Here is an 18,495-nt window from a genome sequence, read left to right as displayed (position 1 = left end):
TCTACACTCTCCCCAGAATGAACCATTTTTTCAAAGACCAAATTTTGTTTTGGGCACCAGAGTAGGCATTTTACACATACAGTCTCATTTATGGTTCATGACAATCCTGTGAGGTAGGTAATATTATTTCTATTTTATAGATGGGAAAACTCACCCTCAAAGACCCTGACGTAGCTGGCCTGGGCTGGGGCCTGGGCACTGGCACGTTTAAAGCTCCCGGGTGATTCTAATAGTTGGCCAGCACTGAGAACCATCATTCCAGGAAGTTTTACTGAATTGCAGGTCTTTCAACACAGGTCTTCAGTGGTGAAATTTCTCTAGCAGAAGGAGCCTACATTAGAAATCTGAGTCAGCATTTCCCAAAGTGTGTTCCTCAGACCACTAATCCCTTAGTTGTTCCATAAAAGAGTTCTATGATGTCAATAAATCCACACCATCTGCCTTCCAACCTTGAAGATTCATAATGCATGTTGGCATAATTTTAAAACTTTGAGAAACCCTATAATAAAGAAATCTCATTTAACCTTGTTTCACCCAAAATTTTCTCAAATTATTAAACCATGGAACAATTTTACCTGTAATAACAGTTAACAGCACATAGGACCAGTTCTACAGCCCATACTCTGGTAAATACTGATATAACTGGCGTAACTTTCAACCAAAAAAGATCTGAGAAGGTGAAGATGAATTTTTAGTTTTGGCTTATTTAAATATTCTGATGATTTTATGCTTTACTGTGTTTTCTAAACAAAACAAAACTGTGTTTATTAAAATTATATATTAATAAACTAATACAATATGTGATTTTTTTTTTTACTCATTTTGCATTTATTCCTCCTACAGAGAAGGGATCTGCTCCACATTAACTAGGCAAAGAATCAACTGCTCAAGTTAGAATGCACCCTCTCACCATACACAAAAATGAACTCTAAATGACTTAAAGACTTAAACATAAGACATGACACCATAAAACTCCTAGAAGAGATCATAGGCAAAACATTCTCTGACATAAATTGTACCAATGTTTTCTTAGGTCAGTCTCCCAAGGCAATAGAAATAAAAACAAAAATAAACAAATGGGACCTAATCAAACTTACAAGCTTTTGCATAGCAAAGGAAACCATAAACAAAACAAAAAGACAACCTACAGAATGGGAGAAAATATTTGCAAATGACAAGGGCTTGATTTACAAACAGCTCATACAACTCAACAACAAAAAAACAACAACCCCATTGAAAAATGGGCAGAAGACCTAAATAGACATTTCTCCAAAGAAGAAATACGGATGGCCAACAGACACATGAAAAGATGCTCAATATCGTTAATTATTAGAGAAATGCAAATCAAAACTACAATGAGGTACCACCTCACACTGGTCAGAATGGCCATCATTAAAAAGTCTACAGATAACAAATGCTGGAGAGGGTGGGGAGAAAATGGAACTCTCCTACACTGTTGGTGGGAATATAAGTCGGTGCAGCTGCTATGGAAAATAGTATGGAAGTTCCTCAGAAAACTAAAAATAGAATTACCATATGATCCAGCAATCCTACTCCTGGGCATATATCCAGAGAAAACTATAATTCAAAAAGATACATGCATCCCTGTGTTCATAGAAGCACTATTTACAATAGCCAAGACATGGAAACAACCTAAATGTCTATCGACAGATGAATGGATAAAGATGTGGTACGTATATACAATGGAATACTACTCAGCCATATAAAAGAATGAAATAATGCCATTTGCAGCAACATGAATGCAACTAGAGGTTATCATACTAAGTGAAGTAAGTCAGAAAGAGACAGACAAATACCATTTGATATCACTTGTATGTGGAATCTAAAATATGACACAAGTGAACCTATCTATGAAACAGAAACAGACTCACAGACGTAGAGAACAGACTGGTGGCTGCCAAGGGAGAGGGAGTTGGGGGAAGGATGGAGTGAGAGGTTGGGGTTAGCAGATGTAAGCTATTATGTATAAAATGGATAAACAACAAGGTCCTATTGTATAGCACAGAGAAGTATATTCAATATCCTATGATGAACCATAATGGAAATGACTATTAAAAAAAGAATGTGTATATATATGTAAAACTGAAGCACTTTGCTGTGCAGCAGAAATACATTATAAATCAACTATACTTCAATAAAAAGAATTCTTTTTAAATCAACTGCTAAAGTTTTAGAGAAAATTGGATCCTTTGGTCTTTCGAAATTCTATTAATTAACTAACTTACTTATTTACCTAAAAACATCACCAATATCTACAGGAAACATTTGAACAGGGCACACAGAAGGTGCTGGTGATGCCCAGACAGCTCGCCTTGGCCCCTGCCTTTGGGATGCTTCCAATCTAGTCAGGAAGACACACAGATGCTTAGACAAAAAATAACAACATGTGGTAGCTTTTGGTAAGTGCCAAGGGCACCGGGCAGGCAGTGCCTTGAGGGAATCATGGCCAGTTTCTCTGCCCTCGTCTATTACGAATGCCCAGTTTACCCCTCTTCTCTATGACAAGGGCACTGGAGGGGTTGGGAAAAGGGTCTTAATTTCCTTGAAACCAAACTACCTTTCTGAAGTAGCATAATCTCTGTTGTTTCTAATGGACCGTGACTTTGAACAGTTCTCGAGACTTCTAGAGAGTGACCTGCTGTCTTTATCTGTTAGGTATGCTTGCCCTTACTCTGAAGTGCTTGTCCCTATTGGAAGGACAGACTGGCAAAGAGGTGCTGTCACAAAAGGCAATTTTGATCTTGAAAACAAGATTTAGACTTACTCATTAGGGCCAATCTAATGTAGGGCATAAAATGTTTATTTAATTGCAGCTTACCCATGTTAGATTTAAACAAACGGTTAGTTAAATTTCTTGAGACATCTATTGCCAAGTGTGCTCTGTTAATCTTGTAGAGGAAGAAAGATAATTGCCCCAGGTAATTTAATAGAACTTCTTTTTCACCTCTAATGTTAACGGCTTATAAAAGAGTATCACATTATGGTCTAAGTCACTATTTCTCATCTAACGAGTCTCAGCTTGGTGGCTGTATTTTGTTATAAGCGTCATTATGATGTCCTCATTGACTCCATATTTGTTGTCAGTTACGTTGCTCTTTGACAGGAAGGTACAATAATTCTAAACACCTTCATAGTAATAGATCTCTTTTACTGTTCTACTCAGGAAGTAAAACCTTGTCCTTCCTCTTAGATCCTATATCTGCTGCTTTCTCTGTTAGAACCTAATCAATCCTAATTATAATACGGGATATGTTGACATATTCACACATCATATATTTTGTCTTAATTCACCTAAGAGAAAGAAATAAAAATATCTTCTTTGTTTTTTTAATTTTTAAATTTAATTTTATTTATTTTTTTATACAGCAGGTTCTTATTAGTCATCAATTTTATACACATCAGTGTATACATGTGAATCCCAATCGCCCAATTCATCACACCACCATCCCCACCCCTCCACGGCTTTCCCCCCTTGGTGTCCATACGTTTGTTCTCTACATCTGTGTCTCAACTTCTGCCCTGCAAACCGGTTCATCTGTACCATTTTTCTAGGTTCCACATACATGCGTTAATATACGATATTTGTTTTTCTCTTTCTGACTTACTTTACTCTGTATGACAGTCTCTAGATCCATCCACGTCTCTACAAATGACCCAATTTCGTTCCTTTTTATGGCTGAGTAATATTCCATTGTATATATGTACCACTTCTTCTTTATCCATTCGGCTCTCGATGGGCATTTAGGTTGCTTCCATGACCTGGCTATTGTAAATAGTGCTGCAATGAACATTGGGGTGCATGTGTCTTTTTGAAATATGGTTTTCTCTGGGTATATGCCCAGTAGTGGGATTGCTGGTTCATAAGGTAATTCTAGTTTTAGTTTTTTAAGGAACCTCCGTACTGTTCTCCATAGGGGCTGTATCAATTTACATTCCCATCAACAGTGCAAGAGGGTTCCCTTTTCTCCACACCCACTCCAGCATTTGTTGTTTGTAGATTTTCTGATGATGCCCATTCTAACTGGTGTGAGGTGATACCTCATTGTAGTTTTGATTTGCATTTCTCTAATAATTAGTGATGTTGAGCAGCTTTTCATGTGCTTCTTGGCCATCTGTATGTCTTCTTTGGAGAAATGTCTATTTAGGTCTTCTGCCCATTTTTGGATGGGGTTGTTTGTTTCTTTATTATTGAGCTGAATGAGCTGTTTATATATTTTGGAGATTAATCCTTTGTCCGTTGATTCGTTTGCAAATATTTTCTCCCATTCTGAGGGTTGTCTTTTCATCTTGTTTATGGTTTCCTTTGCTGTGCAAAAGCTTTTAAGTTTAATTAGGTCCCATTTCTTTATTTTTGTTTTTATTTCCATTACTCTAGGAGGTGGATCAAAAAAGATCTTGCTGTGATTTATGTCAAAGAGTGTTCTTCCTATGTTTTCCTCTAAGAGTTTGATAGTGTCCGGTCTTACATTTAGGTGTTTAATCCATTTTGAGTTTATTTTTGTGTATGGTGTTAGGGAGTGTTCCAATTTCATTCTTTTACATGTAGTTGTCCAGTTTTCCCAGCAGCACTTATTGAAGAGACTGTCTTTTCTCCATTGTATATCCTTGCCTCCTTTGTCATTGATTAGTTGACCATAGGTGCATGGGTCTATCTCTGGGCTTTCTATCCTGTTCTATTGATCTATATTTCTGTTTTTGTGCCAGTACCATGTTGTCTTGATTACTGTAGCTTTGTACTATAGTCTGAAGTCAGGGAGTCTGATTCCTCCAGCTCCACTTTTTTCCCTCAAGACTGCTTTGGGTATTCAGGGTCTTTTGTGTCTCCATACAAATTTTAAGATTTTTTGTTCTAGTTCTGTACAAAATGCCATTGGTAATTTGATAGGGATTGCATTGAATATGTAGATTACTTTGGGTAGTGTAGTCATTTTCAAAATATTGATTCTTCCAATCCAGGAACATGGTATATCTTTCCATCTGTTGGTATCATCTTTAATTACTTTCATCAGTGTCTTATAGTTTTCTGCATACAGGTCTTTTGTCTCCCTAGGTAGGTTTATTCCTAGGTATTTTATTCTTTTTGTTGCAGTGGTAAATGGGAGTGTTTCCTTCATTTCTCTTTCAGATTTTTCATCATTAGTGTATAGGAATGCAAGAGATTTCTGTGCATTCATTTTGTATCCTGCAACTTTACCAAATTCATTGATTAGCTCTACTAGTATTCTGGTGGCATTTTTAGGATTCTCTATGTATAGTATCATGTCATCTGCAAACAGTGACAGTTTTACTTCTTTCTTTTCTTTACTTCTTTTCTTTGTCTTTAATTTTTGCCAGTTTGATTACTATGTGTCTCGGCGTGTTTCTCCTTGGGTTTATCCTGTATGGGACTCACTGCACTTCCTGGACTTGGGTGGCTATTTTGTTTCCCATGTTAGGGAAGTTTTCGACTATAATCTCTTCAAATATTTTCTCTGGTCCTTTCTTTCTCTCTTCTCCTTCTGGGACCCCTATAATGCGAATGTTGTTGTGTTTAATGTTGTCCCAGAGGTCTTGTAGGCTGTCTTCATTTCTTTGCATTCTTTTTTCTTTATTCTGTTCCACAGCAGTGAATTCCACCATTCTGTCTTCCAGGTCACTTATCCGTTCTTCTGCCTCAGTTATTCTGCTATTGATTCCTTCTAGTGTAGTTTTCATTTCAGTTATTGTATTGTTTATCTCTGTTTGTTTGTTCTTTAATTCTTCTAGGTCTTTGTTAAACATTTCTTGCATCTTCTCGAGCTTTGCCTCCATTCTTTTTCCAAGGTCCTGGATCATCTTCATTATCATTATTCTGAATTCTTTTTCTGGAAGGTTGTCTATCTCCACTTCATTTAGTTGTTTTTCTGGGGTTTTATCTTGTTCCTTCATCTGGTACATAGCCCTCTGCCTTTTCATCTTGTCTATCTTTCTGTGAATGTGGTTTTTGTTCCACAGGCTGCAGGATTGTAGTTCTTCTTGCTTCTTCTGTCTGCCCTCTGGTGGATCAAAATATCTTATTTCTGAGTGAGTAGGAACTAACTTTTTCACCCAAAGTCACTAATACTGACAAAGACCATTGAGGTCAATTATTTTATTATTATGATGTTATCATTATTATTATTCTTGCATTTAAAACAAAATAAGGTTTAATGATAAGGTTAACTCATTTACTTTAAGGAAGGATACACACTAGATTGAATCTGACATAAATGATTAGATTCACCAATCCCTCACACTGCCTCCAAGTAAAAAATGTTAAATGTTCTCAAAAAGATGTTGGGTACTACTTATTTAAAAGAAATCTTTAACATTACCCTAAGAGCATAATCATTAAGCCTATGGTCATGGAAGAGGTGGTGGTATGCATTTATATAAGTATTAATACAAAGTTCATACATCAGAGAATTTATAAGGTCAGTTTTTTAAAATATTGGGTTGGCCAAAAAGTTCGTTCAGTTTTAAGTAAAAATAAAAGACATTTTTCATTTTCACCAAGAACTTTATTGAACAATGTATTCATTAACCAAATGAAAATTTTGGCCAACCCAATATTACTTTGAAGGATGCCCAATATCTTTTTACATTTACAAAAGTGCTTACATAAATAAAACATTCCAAACTTGTTTTAAATTATAAGCAAATTTGTTTAAAATTAATTATTGTAGAGATTTATTAATAACTATATTTGGCAAAGTTAGTGGGGGAACCTCAAAAGATGAAAAAGCAGCTTTGAAAAGATTCCCATATAATTATGGTCAATGCATGCAGAGCTTTTGAAATGAGAACTTTGTTCTTTTAAATAAAATGACAAGTTAATTGTTTGTTCTTAATAATATATCATGGGGAACCACTCTATCTGTGAAGTTTAGTAAGCAAGAATTGAAGAGATGAATATAAAATATCTATTTGGACAAGCACCGATTAGCAAAGTCAGTCCATGAACTATTGCAGGAGAACACAGGAAACACAAGGAGGGTAACCCATGATATTCATAAATTTATTACTCACATACACATTAGAAATCAATGCTGTGCTTGGTAGAGCTTATGCATAGCTCTTTAAGAGAGTTTTTTTTTTTTTTGGTTAAACAAATATTGTATTTTAAAATCACAATACAAGAAGAAAAAAGTCAATACAGATTCTGAAAATGAGCTTCACAGCAACTAGAAGGTGGCATGAATGAAAAAGTCAATGATTGTTGGTGAGATTGTGGAAGATTATTTTTCATATTTAGAGTTTTCTAATGTGCTATATTGTGGTATGTGATTAAGAAGCCAGACCTTCAGGCAGCAGCTTTTAAAGTATGCAGGTATATACAGTCCTATGGGACTGCAAGTGTATGCTTCGCTGGCCACCATCTCGAGGTGTCCCCCGGGGAAGCAGTCCCCCAAATTGGGACTCCAGAGGAGTGTACAAACTCCTGTCTGTGAGCTATAGCAAGGCAGAGGGAGAGCGCAAAGATGCCTTACACTAGCCTACCTTCCCTGAGAGCACATCGACGTCCATAGAGCCCTATAGGTGGGCCTGCAACTCGGACCGGAGGTCCAGGACCAGCAAAGAGGCTGCACTCGCAGAGAACCTGGGGAGGGTGCCTCAGACGGCTGTCTGCGCACTGCCCCAGGTGGCAGACCAAGAACCACCTTGCAGATTACCATACTCCCAGGGGACCCAAGGACGCCAGCCCCATTGGCCAACAGAGCCGGGCAATCAAGGAGTAGCTCCTGGGCGGCAGCCAGACGCATATAGAAGCTCCGCTCAGGGGACCCTGGCCCCCGGAGCCTGCGGAGGGAGAGCCACGATGGCAGCCGCCAGCCCCCACCCCTACCCCCAGAGCTCCAGCAAATGCCTGTCTGATCAGATGCCTGAGCCCAGGCCAACTCCAAGACCCGCACGTGGGCCTCTCCCCCTACAAGTCCCGGCACCCTGCATCCACACTTTGCCCTGAGCTTTGGGGCTGGTGCATCCCAGTGCAAACCCTTTAAGAGCCCAGGTCCGTAGAGCCTTGTGGGGCTTGTGGACAGAGCCCCCGTTAGTTTTCAAAGCTAGATGTTTTGGGGGCCCGTCTCGCAGGTGCAGATCTTAAAAGTGGGAGGTGCCCAATGTGGGGTTTAAAGCTTTTGCTCCTCAGTGAGAAGCTGTGGGTGTCCACACAGGGGTCAAGGAGGAGGAGGAGAAGGAGGAGGAAGTGGGGTTTATGGCGAGATTGTATCCCAGCCTCTCCTACCGGGGGCTTCCGTGTGGACCTTCTCTCGTGCGCTGGATGCTAGGAGTGTCTCAGCTAGTTTTTAGGTTTCTTCCAGAGGAAATTGTTCCATGTGTAGTTGTAGACTGGGTGTGTCTGTGGGAGGAGGTGAGTTCAGGGTCCTTTTAGGTCCCCATCTTGAATGGGAAGCTTGTAAATCTCTTTTATTTTTTTTAACAGTCCTGATTGACTTTTTTTTTTTAATTTTTATTTTATATTGGAGTATAGTTGATTTACAATGTTGTATTAGTTTCAGGTGTACAGCAAAGCGATTCAGTTATGTATACACATATGTCCATTCTTTTTCAGATTCTTTTTCCACATAGGTTGTTACAGAATATTACGTAGAGTTCCCTGTGCCATACAGTAGGTCCTTGTTGATTATTTATTTTATAAATATATAAACAGCTCATTCAGCTCAACATCAAAAAAGCAAACAACCCAATCAAAAAATGGACAGAAGATCTAAATAGACATTTCTCCAAAGAAGACATACACATGGCCAAAAAGCACATGAAAAGATGCTCAGCATCACTAATTATCAGAGAAATGCAAATCAAAACTACAGTGAGGTACCACCTCACACTGGTCAGAATGGCCATCATTAAAAAGTCTACATATAATAAATGCTGGAGTGGGTGTGGAGAAAAGGGAACCCTCCTACACTGTTGGTGGGAATGTAAATTGGTACAGCCACTGTAGAGAACAGTCTGGAGGTTCCTTAAAAAACTAAAAATAGAGCTACCATATGACACAGCAATCCCACTTCTGGGCATATATCTAGAGAAAACCATAATTCGAAAAAAGAATGCACCCCAATGTTCATTGCAGCACTATTTGCAAGAGCCAAGACATGGAAGCAACCTAAATGTCCATTGACAAAGGAATGGAGAAAGAAGATGTGGTACATATATATAAAGGAATACTACTCAGCCATAAAAAAGAATGAAATAATGCCATTTGCAGTAACATGGATGGACCTAGTGATTATAATACTAAGTGAAGGAAATCAGACAGAGAAAGACAAATACCATATGGTATCGCTTATATGTGGAATCTAAAAAAATGGTACAAATGAACTTATTTACAAAACAGAAATAGACTCACAGACATAGAAAAGAAACTATGGTTACCAAAGGGGAAATGTTGGGGTGGGGAGGGATAAATTAGGAGTTTGGGATTAACATATACACCTTACTATATATAATTATTTTATTGAATTTATACTATGGGAGAGGAACTGGTTAATAAAATGAATGTGGGTTGAGTGTGGTTATATATGTATATTTAAAAGCCTGTTATATTAGGCTAATGTAAACCCTGTACAGTGGGGAGGAAAGATTTAAATTAATGCGTCTCTGAAACCACCAAACTCTCAGGGTACAAAGTACCTTTTGATTTTAATTGCTAATGGTTGCAGTGACATTTTTAAAAGTTGGAAAGGACAGGGAGATGAATAACAGGGTACAGGGCATAGTAGCCTTTTATGATCAAAATTTTGGGTGTCTATGAACCTCACTTTTTAGTCAAAAAGCAGAAGTTAGATTTGTATTTGAGGAAATTTTGCAAATGCAAATGAAAAGCAAAAAAAGCAATGAGAAAAATAAAAGCATAACTAAACACAGTAACTACAATTAAGGCAGAAAGTGTCTGCACTGCTTTACTGGACACTGAGGAAATACATAGTGCGGTGTGTGAGGTGCCCTCGCCCCCAGCCTCATTCAGCAAAGACAAGGAACAATGTATCCACTGATCACCGAGTGGGACTCAGGAAGAGGACAGGTTAGAGGACGTAAGGGAAGACCAGGAAGGACTAAGACAAAGATACGAACATCCATCCCTTCATGACCTTACAGAGTAGTGGTTCCCAGAGCTGATTAATCATCAGAATTATCTTCCGAGGTTACAAAATAATGTAAAATTATGGATTCCCAAACCTAAACCCAGATATACTAACTAGAGAGTCCTGGAAGGGTCCTGGGAATCTGTCTTCTAAGGGTCTTCACGGGCAATTCAGATGATTAGGCAAATTGGTAAACACTGCTTTAGAGAAGTGTAGCCAACTTTGGAGAGGAGGAATTGTTGGTTAAATAAAAACACATCTATGTGGTATCTATGTAATTAGTTGTGTGGACATATACATAAGACTTCCATTCTACAAGTTGCTGAAGGAGCTATTAAATCCATCAAGTTTAGCCAATAATGCAAAATGCTAATTGTCAAAAAATATACTCTTATGTTCTGCAGTCCAACTCCCCCACTTGTGTAAATGAGCACCCAAAGGAAAATAAAACCCATGATGGCATCATGAATTAGACAACTGTAACCAGTATTTAACTATTTATCAAATATGATTTGGTATCTAATATTATTTTTTAATTCAACTCTTTCAATTTAAGGGATGGTATATCACATTTTGAAAAATAGAAGGTAACCTTGACTATGACAATCACACGGTACAGAAGAAAGAACAGAGATTTTTAGAATGGGGAAGGCTGGATTCAAACCTTAGTCCTGCTAATTATTAGTGACATGAACTTAGGCAACTTGGCTTTTATCTCTCTTAGCCTCAGTTTTCTTATTTATAAAATGGGGCTTAAAAGAGCAATCTGACAGCATCTTTTTGAGAATTAAATGGGGTGACACATAAAAAGTCTCCCCCAATGAGACAAATAAATGTTAGTTCTTTCCTTTCTCTTTCTTCTTTCCCATTCTTCCCTGCCAAACCCCACTTTATTCAACATTGACATTAGGGTCTGATACAAAAAGAATAAAACCAAAAAACAGAATTTCAACTAGGCTTGATATACGATGGAAATTGACACAATTTTTTTGTGAAGGGACTGATAGTAAGTCTTTCAGGCTTTGCAGTCATGTGGGTCTGGTGCAACCCCCTCACCTCTGCCACTGTAGTGAGAAAGCAGCCATAGACAATCAGTAAAGGAATGAGCATGGCTGTGTTTCAATAAAACTTTATTTGCACAAAGAAGCAGCAAACTGGATCTGGTCTGCCTGAAACGCAGGAAGACTTTTCAGAAATCCATGAGTTGATGCAGGACATGATGCAATGCCAGAAAAAAAAGGGGGTGGGGGATCAAAATCCCTCGTTTTTTTCAAAGTTATAAAAAAAAAATGGGATCAAAATCCCTCTTTTCCATCAACTAGCTGGATGACTTTGCAAAAGTCACTTCACCTTTCTGAACTGAATTTTCTCGTCTATAAAGATGAAGGAGCAGGGATACGGAATCTCCGAGGAAGCTGCCATCTCTTAAGGTCTATGATTCTTCGGGAGACCACAGTCTCCTGGAGAGAATCACCAATAAACTGCCACCCAAGTTTCAGTATTTGATTTGTTTGTTCTTTTATGGTTGATCAATGAAGCATAAAGAATAACAGACGCTCTTGGGTCATAAGGATGATTCATTTGATGAAAGAGGGAAAAGATAACATTTGGTAAAAATAAATGTTTTCTCTCCAGACACAAAGAAGCAATCAGAATAGTTATTATATTCTAAATGTCATATGTAATTTCTTATGGTTTAAAGTCAGGCTGCAATGTCAGTTGCCTGAAGACCTGAAAATTGAAAGACTTTCTTTTTCAAAGCAAACAGTGCAGTCACTCTAAATGTGATATATTAATTAGAGAGTGAAAGAAATTGATCAAAATTCTTTTTCCAAAAGGAAACCATTGTAATGATTGTACACAAAGAATAGGAGTGCTATGTCTTGCAAGTCGAAATGCTAATACATACCAGAAAATAAATAATCCATTGTTTTAAAATATGATACAATGAAAGAAAAAGAATATTGAGTTAGAAATTACAGGAACTGACTCCTAATTCTGGCTCTGCTATTAACTAGCTCAGCCAAGGCACTTCTGTCTCTTGAGTCAAATCAGTCCTTAGAAATCATAATAGCTATGATTTATTGAGCCCTTACTAGATACTAGATATTGTTTTTGGTGTATTATTTCCAGTAATCCTCACCAAAATTTCATGAGGGATGTTCTGACGCTGTTGCTGTTTTGTAGGTGAAGAAACCAAGGCACAGAGAGGCTAAGTAACTTGTCTGCACTGTGTTCTGGAAACAATATTTGAGCATAGTTACTTTCTGCCATGCTGCCTCCTGCAGCGTGGTTCTGACCTATTGTTGCCCAGCTCAGAGATTTGCATCATAGGTCCTGGGGAGTTAACATTCTCCCCATTGGGCATTCAAAGTCCCCTCCAATCTGATCCCAGCCTATTTTGCCACCTTATTTCTCACTCCGCTTCTGCCCCAACCTTCCCTTTAGTCAAAAAGCTCTTCCCACCTGGCTTGCGAAGAGTCGCCGGCATTCCCCCTTCACACCTTTGCTCTCTTGGACCTCCTCATTGCACGCTCCAATCTTCTCTACCCATTCACTTCCTCCCATTCTTCAAGTCCCGCCTCCTCAGGAAGTGAGCACTGTGGGAAGAGCACGGGTGGGAGTTAAGTGAATGGGGCCTTGTCCTGGCTTTGTCACCGACTCTGTGTGGGAACTGGGAAATGTCATTTAATCTCTCTGGGCCTCAATTTCACGATCGATTGAGTGTTGGACTCCATTTGAAATTTGCAAACGTATCAACTACTATTCTTTTAAGCAGTAAACCCCCCTTCCTCTAAGTCACCTTTTTTTAAACCTATATATTTTTATTTTGTATTTTTTATTATGGTAAAATACACAGAACATAAAATTTGCCATTTTAACAATTTTTAAATGTACAGTTCAAAGCCTACAATGTATTTTTAAAATAGAAGTATAGTTGATTTTCCATGTTGTGTTAGTTTCAGGTGTACAGCAAAGTGATCCAGCTTTTGTTTTCAGATTATATTTCATTATAGGTTATTACAAGATATTAAATATAATTCCCGGTGCTATACAGTAAATCCTTGTTGTTTATCTATTTTATGTCTAGTAGTTTGTATCTCTAATTCATTCTTTATATCACCAGTTCCTAACCCAACAAAGACAGACGTGCCATGAAAGAGAAGCTGATGACCTGAAGCCAGCTTCCCTTCCTCTCCTCCGTCTTGGCAGTTCCCCAAGCACCTGAGGGATCTGAAAACAAAGCAGGAGACCCCAGACTAACTTTAGTCATTCATGTACAACCTCCACCATTTTTTATCATATTAGCATAGTGCATGGTCTATCGTGTACTTAAATGTTCTTTAAGTCAACTCAACATTTTTACCTAAATAAGTTCATTCTAAAAGGAAACTTCAAAAGTCAGAAAGAGAAAGACGATTACCATATGATATCACTTATATGTGGAATCTAAAGTATGACACAAATGAATTTATCTATGAAACAGAAACAGACTCACAGACATAGAGAACAGACTTGTGGTTGCCGAGGGGGACAGGGCATGGGGAAGGGAAGGATTGGGAGTTTGGGACTAGCAGAGGCAACTATTATGTATAGAATGGATAAACGACAAGGTCCTACTGTGTAGCTCAGGGAACTATATTCGACATCCTGTGATAAACCATAACGGAAAAGAATATGAAAAAGAATGTATATATATGTATAAATGAATCATTTGCTATACAGTAGAAATTAACACAACATTGTAAATCACCTATTCTTCAACAAAATAAATTTTTAAAAAACAAAAGGAAACTTTATAACACCACTGTAAATAGAAAAACAGTATCACTTTCCGTAAATAGAAAGTAACTTATATAAACATCATATATACATTATTTTATACCCATATTTACAAATATACATTAATATATACAATATATACATCTTAAATATACACATATAAACTATACATACCACACACACAGACATACACACACACATTGAAAACAAAACAACATTATTACATTAACTCTAGCAAGATACTTGCCTGCCAAAGCCTGCAGCCTACTTTCTCTGTGTTAGCAGCTTGTAGAGCTCATGCCTAGGGGTTATCCCACTGAGGGGTGAGGGCCTGGGGTATTTAGACACCAAGTCCTACCAGTTCCTGATTGTGGGCCACTGCTGCTTCTGGGTGGTATTTATTCCCTGGCGCATCTGGCTTTCCTCAGTTATGAAAAAAGCCCCCAGGCAAAGAGATTTCAGAGTCTGGCCACTGGAGGACAGCGGGAACGCACAGAAGTGGTGAGGCCTGGGGGGGCCGGGGGTGAGGAGCAGGGCCTGCACACCGTCTGCAACAGTTCCATCTCCCCCTCAGTAAAGTGAGAAGGTTGCCTTCCATGATGGCTGAGCTCTCTGCTGACGTTCAAGGCCTGCCATTGTCATGATGTGGTTCTCATCCATAACGCATTGACAACGCTTTGCTTTCATCCCTGATTCCTTTTCTCCAATAAAATGCCTGTTCCTGGGGCAGGGATATTTATACAGCTAGATAATAGTTTTGCTGAAAAAATCAGCGTAATTCTCCAGCTAATCTACTGAAAAACTGTCATCACTGTACTTTGGAGTCCAAAAAAGTCATGGATCATTAATTCAGCTTTAATAAATGAATGATTTCTCTTTGAATGTCTGCCCCATTCAGCCATGAAATCCTAGACAACTTCCAGAAAGCTGTGGCCCAGAACACCTTGATACCACTCAGAAGACTATTTTTAAGAATGCCCTATGTGCAGTAGTCTTTACAGGGTTTTTTTTTTTTCCTTCTCAAATGTTCTCTAGCTCGTGTAGATGACATTTATGCAACTCAGAGAAAGGCGCCTCAACAGGATTAGTCAGCAGCCAGTCCTCTGATGCAGCTTCTGTGATCTAGTTAAAAATAGGAAAAGAGGATGTTGTGCATAAGTCATCCCCATCGCGCAGTATGGGAGAACTGACCACATTTTTGGTTTCCACATCCTGTTGCTTTATCTAAAAATAGATGAAAAGTCTGTCCCTGACTTTTTGGACAAGACCTTAGCTTCTGTGACCTAGGCTCTCTAGTCCTCCTAGTGCCTGGGTTTCTTTGCCGGGTTCTTTTCACCCCTGCCATTAACAGTCCCAACTCTGGCCTCGGCCTCGGGCTCAGGGCCTCTGCCTTTCCTCACCTCCCAAGGCTGGCAGACTCCAGGGCCGGCAGGGGCCAGGTAGAGAATATAAGTTAGCAAAGCCGGCCAGGTAGATGGGCACACCCGCCTGGGCCTGCCTGCCTGCCTTCCTCATCTAAACAGAGGGCAGCTCTTCCTCCTTTCACATAGATCCACTGACTTTTCCCAGAGCAGCTAGACAGCCAGAGTTTTAGGGGAGTTCACTTAATCTTTTTTCTTTTTTTAAGGCCTTTTATTATTTTTTAATTAATTTATTTTAATTTTTTATTAATTTTTATTGGAGTATAGTTGCTTTACAATGTTGTAGTTTCTGCTGCACAGCAAAGTGAATCAGCTATACGTATACATATATCCCCTCTTTTTTGGATTTCCTTCCCAGTTAGGTCACCACAGAGCACTGAGTAGAGTTCCCTGTGCTGTACAGTAGGTTCTCATTAGTTATCTATTTTATACATAGTATTGTATATATATCAATCCCAATCTCCCAGTTCATCCCACACTCCCTTCCCCCCTTGGTATCCCTACGTTTGTTCTCTCCATCTGTGTCTCTATTTCTGCTTTGCCACTAAGTTCATCTGTACCATTTTCTAGATTCCACATATATTGCTTACTTTTTTAAATGTTAGTAATCAATTAAAAAAATTTTTCTTTGGCTGCGCCATGTAGCTTGTGGGATCTTAGTTCCCAGGCCACAGCAGTGAAAGCACCAAATCCTAACCACTGGACCGCCAGGGAATTCCCAATAATCAATTCAAAAATTAATTTAAAAAAATAGAGTCGAGGTCAATCCATGAGCTGGTGGTTTGTGGCCTCTGCTCATACATTCTTTTTCGGGAACCGTGTTTGTTACCAGCTATAAAGCGGGGTTCTACAAAATCTACATGCTTCAGCCTAAAGCTTCCCACTTTCTTCCAGTCTTCTAATTTGGAAAGAATACAGGACGATGATAGGAGTCCTGGATTCTGACTTGGGCTCTGTCTGTCGCTGGCCGTAGGATTTTGGTTGAGTAGTTTCCCCTCTGTGGGCCTCAGGGTGACCCTTGGAGTCAATGAGTTTGAGAGCCCTACAAGCTCTATTAGCTCATGAGGCTGCTAGATCCCCATCCTCATCACCCTCTTTCTTGCCCTTCTTAGTCTCAAAGATCAATTCCCCATCACGATCAGTGACCCAAATATTTTCCAGATTTTCTCAGCTTAGGAGTCAGTTTTATTTGTAATTCTGCTTCTATCCAACACCCAACCAATTCCCTTGCTGCACATCCCTTGAATCTCCTTTTTTTTTTCCAGTGTTAACTGCCAATATCATTTCCTTACCAGACCATTGCATTTGCTCCCATCCCTACTCCAGCTTCTCCATCAAGCCTCAGCTCTAGAACTCTTTCTCCCAAAACAACAAACACAAAAATAATCTAAAAAGCAATTTGTGCGGAGCTTTTCCTTGGATGAGGATTTACAATGGTCACTTGTAATCCCCATTACTTATCACATCCAACCCCCAAGTTGCCTGCTGCCCTTGCAGATTAAGGAGTCAACTCAAGCAGTCATGTTTAATTCACTAGCTGGGCATGGAGGGAGGGTGCAAAGCTGAGCATCATGGTCAGGGGTGTGTCTCTCAAGCAGCCTCTTATCAGGATGTTAGGCATTCATACTCCAGGAGGAGCTGTAAATATTTAGGCAGTAGCTCAAATATGATAGTCTAATATATTACGGCTAACAATGATACCAATGTCAGGGGAGGAAAAAATGTCTCTTTTTTTTCTCATATCCAAGAAACAAACTGGGCAAATTCCCATTTATCCTTGGGGGATTTGAACCTTGGAGGCAGGACAAAATTCTCAAGTTTCAAACTTCTTGCCTTTATTTAGTTTTCCAGTGGTGAATGTATTGGTTTCCTAGGACTGCTGTAACAAATGACCACAAATTGGAGGCCTTAAAACAACAGAAATGTATGCTCTCATAGTCTGGAGCCTGGAAGCTGAATTCAAGGCATTGGCGGGGCCATGTTTCCTCCAAAGTTTCTAGGAGAGAATCTTCCCTTGTCTCTTCTGCCTTCTGGTGGTTACTGGCAATTCTTCACATCCTTTGGCTTATGGCAACACAAGTCCAATTTCTGCCTCTGTCTTCACATGACCTTCATCCTTCTGTGTCCAATATTCTCCCTTCTTTTAAGAACAGCAGTCGTTGTATTCGGACCAAACCTAATCCAGTATAACCTCATCTTAATTTGACTACATTTGCAAAGACCGTATCTCCAAATAAGGTCACATTGGCGGATAATGGGGATTAGGACCTGAAGGTATTTTTGTGGGGGACACAATTCAACCCAGTACAGTAAACAACCAGCACAGACTTTCCCCTAAAAGAATCACCCCTTGTACGGTATGTCCGGCATGCATAACCAACCCTTTAGAAAATATCTTCTACTGGGTTATAGCATAGCTGCACGGTTAGGATGAACTTTACACATCCTCTGATGCATTCTAACTCTAAATGCAGGCGTGAAAAGGGCAGGAGAAATCAGAATTGATTTTTTTTTTCCTTTTTTTTAATTGAAGTATAGTAGATTTACAATGTTGTGTTAGTTTCCGGTACACAGCAAGTGATTCAGTTATATATATATATATTCTTTTTCAGATTCTTTTCTCATATTGGTTATTACAAAATATTGAGTGTAGTTCCTTGTGCTATATAGTAGGTCCTTCAGAACTGAATTTTTTTCCTCTGCACAACCAGAGGGAAGTTGTTCTATGGAACTTGGAAGTATATCTTAGCCACAATAAATGTTCTGCTACACAGAGTCTCACTGAGCATTGAGGAAAAGATCTAAATGAAGGATCCCAGCAATACACTGAGCTGAGCCATGAGGGACCTTATAAGTGAGAGACACCAAATGTAGGAATCCATTTGGTGCTTTATGGGAAGGTAAGGAATGGTGAAAGGCCGCAAGTGAGGAACAGGATGAGCCGCTGGACCAAGGACAAGCCTACCCACACTGGTTACAAGTGGCAGGTGTGTGACAGACAGTTCTTCCAGCAGATGTGAAAATCCGCCTTGAAAAGAAAAGACGAGGTGATCCTGAACCGGCATTAGTGGGTCCCATCTGAGTGTTTCTTAAAATAGTTGACAGCTGAGAAAGAGACTAAGGTCAAGACACACTCTGTAAATTGACCAAGATGGATTCTAAGAACA

General features: G+C 39.1%; 1 long non-coding RNA gene across 1 annotated transcript in view; it reads right to left on the bottom strand.

Moving 5' to 3' along the window:
• Window positions 1–12,813, bottom strand: part of LOC309664534 — a 43,872-nt gene extending 31,059 nt beyond the window's left edge. The window contains exon 1 of the long non-coding RNA XR_014265898.1: window positions 12,591–12,813. This is a non-coding gene — a long non-coding RNA (uncharacterized lncRNA). The remainder of the gene's footprint in view (window positions 1–12,590) is intronic.
• Window positions 12,814–18,495: the final 5,682 nt, after the last annotated feature.

Source organism: Balaenoptera physalus (assembly GCF_965194825.1).
Source record: "Balaenoptera physalus genome assembly, chromosome: 7".
Classification (NCBI taxonomy): domain Eukaryota; kingdom Metazoa; phylum Chordata; class Mammalia; order Artiodactyla; family Balaenopteridae; genus Balaenoptera; species Balaenoptera physalus.
The sequence above is the reverse complement of the archived record's forward strand: the minus strand, read 5'-3'. Positions and strand labels throughout refer to the sequence as shown.